Genomic DNA, 5,578 nt, shown 5'->3' with positions numbered 1-5,578 from the left:
TTTATCGTGTGACAAATCTTAAAATATTTGATTTAACTCTGAATACATAGCCATTGAGGATAAATATCTAGTCAATTTGGTACCATGGACCTCAATTATTAAAATAATCTGTGGTTAATGTTCAAATACATTTCCAAGAAACACAATCTGGTGTTATACGCCAGAATTACTAAAAATAAAAAAAACAATATAATAATAACAACATTGAAATCTTTAAACACTCACTTTCACTTGGTCTCACTAGCTGAGCCTTGTATTCATCACTTGACAGTTCTTCAGATGTTCCTTCAAGGCTCATAGTGGATGGCACATCAGGCATGTCACTTTTTTGAATCTCTGTTATAGCTGTAAATTAAGAAGGATATGGTTGTTTGTTTTAATCTACTGCTACTGCAGAGCATGAGCAACATCAACAACTACTACTATGATAGTGAAATAATTAAACTCATATTCACTTGTTCCCACTTTTTAGCTTTTTATCATTATCGTTGCTTTTAGCCATGGAACAGCTGAATATGTTCTGGAGGGGTTAGTGGATGGCATATCTAATGTGTAATATTTTTGTCTCCCTATTGCATGTGGAAATTAAAAAGGATGTTTGATTTGAAAAGACGTATATTGCTGATCCGCAAAGAAACCAAAATATATTATTTAAATATTTAAACTCACTTTCACTTGATCCCACTAGCTGTGTCTTGTGTTCATCACTTGACAATTTTTCAGATGATCCTTTAAAGGTCATGATGGATGGCACATCAGGCAGATCACTTTTTTGAGTCTCCATTATTGCTGAAAAATAAGGGTAATATATGTTTATTTTATTATTTAATTTATTTTTATTTTATTTTAATTAATCCCTTCTGGTCACCCTAAGCCTGCTGACACTTGATTTTACACCTTGTATAAAAATGGCCCCCATTTTTTTAAATGGTCGCCAAATTTATCAAAAATGTGCATAAAAATGGAAATAAATAAACTGCAGATACAATTTTAGTGTCTAAACTCATAATTTCAGGCAACATTCTAGACAGATAAAAACTACTGTCACTCAACATATGCAAAAACTGGTGTTAATTTGTTTTAAAAGTACTGTAACTGCAAAATATACTTAATGTAGAAAACTGGATAAGTATATAAGCTACTAGTACAGTTTGCTAGTTTGTCAAGGGGTTCATGTTTAATTTTTGGGTGTTCCTGTTTCATGCTTGAATGTACTTGTTCCTTTACTGTTCACTTCCGTCACAGTTTATAATAATAATAATAATAATTTTGGCTTATATAGCTCATTATGCTAAAGCCTCAATGCGCTTAACAATAAAAATAAATAATGCTAGGAGAAATTTAAGAAAAGTACACGTTTAAAAGGTAAGTTTTTAAAGCTGCCTCAAAATCAACAATGGAAGTTGCCTGTTGGATTGTAATAGGCAAAGCATTCCAAAGAAAAACAGAAGCCCAAGAAAAAGAACGATTACCATAATGCTTTTTTGATGGGCGAATAGAATATTTATTACATTTTATCATGACTTATTAGAGAATAAAACATAAAATAAATAAGGAAACATGATAAATAGGAAAAGGTATCCAAAGCAAGCTTTAAACAAAATCACAAAAAAAAGTATACATAAAAATAACTAATTCATTAAATCTTGTGACAATAATTTATCTAGTAATAACTAGTATGCATAAATACCTCCTCAATTGAAAATTAAACATGTCAGTGATTTATCTGTATATTATATTTCCTAATTATTATATTTTTATTTTATCTGCCAATAAAACAAATAATGAATTAAAGTTTATGATAGTACCCTTTGTATGGAGAAACACCTCAAGTGATAATTAAAGATGTTAGTAATTTTCTATACTAACATCTTTTTTCCATACCAAAATTAATATCATAAGCTTTAATTCATTTATTTGTTTTTATATATTTTTGAATTATCTAAATTTGTTTTTTTTATTTATGATCTATCATACATTAGCTGTAAGTCCTTTAATATTTTTTTCTCATTAAAGAAATTAAGAATGGAATGCCAATTAACTTTGGTATGGTGCACACCAAGTGCAATAAAAAAGTTTATGGCCTGGAACCCAGGCTCTTACTGTAATTTGCTATTAAAGGTTGATGTAATTTTCTTTTGAATGGGTGATTCTTTTAGATGGCTATTACCAGTTTGTACACAATATTTGTTCTGAGATGTTAAATACTAGATTGATTGAATACTAACATTTTAATGAGATAATTGCTTCATGTGTATTTGAGGCTAAATTCACTAAATGAACCGTTCAAAATTAGGTTAATTTAAGCCCATTAAATGTATAATTGTGAATTTTATGAAGGAAAAGATACAGTTTCATAAAAAAAAATAGGCCTCACCTTTTCTAGTCTCTGTATGAAGTGATCATAGGACAGAATTTTTAAAGCCTAATATTGCCATATAAAGTCTGTCTTAAACGTAATTTGGATGAATGCCATTTTAAATATGCAAATTAGGCACTTAGATGAAAAAACTGGAGGATCTACCAAGTTCTCTTAATCAGTGAGTTCAAAATAAAAAAAAATCAGCTGGATCCCAGCCTCTACGGCAAAATGCCAATTGCATCATAATTTGCTTTGGTGCTGGAACCAGATAAAAGACTTTATTTCATCTGCCTAAATTGCTAATTATACAATAACAATTGTTGTGGAATGCCCTTTTTTTTTTAATGAGCTTGAGAATTGATAATTTGAGAGATTGTAAAGAAAAATTACATGAGCTATTGCATAGGATATAAGTCTCCCATATAAAGCTTCTCGGGATTAAGAATTAGGACAAGCTTTCTTGGGCTTCCCATGTTTCTGAGATGGTTGCTAGAGCTTCAAAAAGGTTATTTTCCTTATGTATTCTAAAAAGAGCCAACATTGGGCTTAATCGACTGGTTAATTTCGTTGAATAAGATTTTTCGTTGAGTATTATTTTCATTCGACTGGTTTGTAAAATAGACCTCGTTGACAACGAACAATGAACGTAACCAGAGTGTGTTAATCAGCGTTAAGTTATCCACATGACCAAAAAAAAACACTTGAGTTAATATAATTACTTCCTTTATTTTTAATGTGTTGAGTACGGTCGTATATTCGAGATGATGTTACCCTTACAGGTAATATGCCTCTGTTTGTTCCTGCTGACACTACATCTGCATGGTCTGGTTGCCGCTATTCCAAGATGGTTAATTCTGGAGAAAAAATCTTTGATCGGAATTGCTGTACACCGTTGGCCAATTTTATAAAATTCGCTAATTGTGTAAATCATATCTTTTTAATGCTGCTTGGCGCTTCCAAAAGGATCATATTACTGTACTGTTGTTTCTGGTAAAGATATCTACATCACAATCAGACAATTTTTTTAATGCCATTTACCATGAGTATTAGTCCAGGAAAAAAATGAGTTAGGGGGAGCGGAATGTTAGAAGCAATAAACATAGCTAAGCTGCAGATACGATTTTAGTGTCTAAACTCATAATTTCTAGACAGGCAACAACCCAGACATAATATAACTACACGTCACTCAACATATGCAGAAACTGGTGTTTATTTGTTTTAAAAGTAACCACAAAATATATTTAAAATATACAAAACAAGAATAAGTATATAAGCTATTAGTACAGTTTGCTATGTAATGAAGCTATATTTTTATGCAAAAATAAATTTTACTGACTAACTTTATCATTTTTGGTGCGCTGAAATTGAAAAGGTAGGTGACATTTTTTCTCCCATCATCAGCTGCCATTTTGAATTTCAAGATGGCTGACGCACCACATAAAGCATGGTCATGATTAGTGTCAATGGAAAGGGAAATATACACTGATCATTTATTTTCATTACACTTAAACAACATAATACATATTTACAGAGATATAGACCAATAAAAGTTGTCGTGTTTGATATCATTTAAAAGCTTTGCCAATGGTGAGTAATGTTTTACAGTGCATAGATATCAGAAACTGTGCAGTTTTTCATATACAGTATTGTCCCGTAAATTCCTATTATGGCATACTATATAAAAATCAAACAGGATACAGTTGTGTAATGCTCATGAGCTCTCGTGGGAGGGGGTGGGGATGGCCTCTCATATAACTAACTAGCATTTTACTATCAAGCCTTAACAGTGCATAACACAAGTGCTTCCTGGGAGAAGTCCCAATTCAAATGGGTCCCGGAGATGCCACGGAGGTTGGTCCCTTCTTACTACTGTACTATCACTCTACTAAAACACTTTGACAATAGGTATCTTTTTCTATAATTTTCAAAAAAACAAAATACCCCAAACACACTCTTTGGCAGATTTATTAGAAGGGGTCTGCCCAACTATGACCTATCATTTTACTATAGAAGATTGACCAGATATGTAACACCTGTGTGCTTTCTAAAGAAACGCTTAGTTAGTTAAATGAACTACGGATAGGCCAAGGTCCCACCCCCCCCCCTCACCCACACTTACTTCATGGTGGCCAATGCAAATATGTTGTGTTTTCTTATTTATTGATGATTCTACATACAGCAAATACTCTGAACAATGGTATCATTATGTTACGTGCTATATAAATGTATATTTCATTGGCTGATTGATTTGTTAAAATTTCATAAACATTGTCTTTCCAGTGGTTAAAAAATATTAGAAGCACCTTGCACATTAGTAAAATGTTTTTGTTAACGAAGTGACCAGAGTGGGTAATCCCCCTACAGGTATGTGTTAAAGCAGTGACGGATCCAGCACGGGACCATGAGGGCCCGTTCCCAACCGTCAGTCAAGCCGAACAATATAAAAAATGAGTTCAGTGGCGATCCAGCAGTGGGTGAAAGGAGATTTTGATTATTTACTACTTATTTACACCAACCGTGGTGGGGCTGAGGTGGGCGTGGCGGTGTTAACTTCATTTTGTGCCCCCCTCCACCTCATGAATATATTGATCTAAGTTCATCAGTGTAGCTTTGACAATACAAATAAGTATCTATTTAATAGGCTTTATTACAGTAAAACTTAAAATTCAGAGATGAACCAAAGTTTAATTTTGCCATAATAACTTCTGGTAATCTAATAGGCTTAAAAATACCAATATAATGACATTTGAGTAACAAAATCATTGATTGTTTTTAATAAAGTGTCACTTAGATACCACAAATTATGGTGTGTTCTGAAACATGATAAGGCCAATCTGAATAAAATGACCATCGTCCTTTAAGGTCCAATCGATGATTTTGTATGCTTTTATCATCTGAATATCCGAAATATTAGTAGGCCTATTATAATGTATACATTATTTTAACTGATTTTACCATGCAGTGTATAATATCTTGTATTTATAATATCAGTTTAGTTTTTGAGATATCTTGTCTAGGACAAAGTCTTTTAAATGCTCCTCACATCCACACCCTACTTAGGACAGTCACCAAAATGTAATAATTTCTTATTGGATTTATACCTAACACTCACTATGATTATCTATTATGTATGTGCAGCCGTTTTTGAGATATTTCAAACACAAGAAAAAAACTAAAACAGCAAACCCTTACACACACACACACACAAACATGTAT

General features: G+C 32.3%; 1 long non-coding RNA gene across 1 annotated transcript; it reads right to left on the bottom strand.

The window, feature by feature from the left end:
• Nucleotides 1–229: 229 nt before the first annotated feature.
• On the bottom strand, nt 230–789 carry LOC117110336. Its single transcript, XR_004445676.1, has 2 exons — nt 670–789; nt 230–345 (listed from the first exon to the last, which is right to left on the bottom strand). It is a non-coding gene; the product is annotated as an uncharacterized LOC117110336 (long non-coding RNA).
• Nucleotides 790–5,578: the final 4,789 nt, after the last annotated feature.

The sequence above is a fragment of the Anneissia japonica genome, unplaced genomic scaffold (genome assembly GCF_011630105.1).
Source record: "Anneissia japonica isolate Jap-2015-1 unplaced genomic scaffold, ASM1163010v1 scaffold9939_len101691_cov114, whole genome shotgun sequence".
Lineage (NCBI taxonomy): Eukaryota > Metazoa > Echinodermata > Crinoidea > Comatulida > Comatulidae > Anneissia > Anneissia japonica.
The sequence above is the reverse complement of the archived record's forward strand: the minus strand, read 5'-3'. Positions and strand labels throughout refer to the sequence as shown.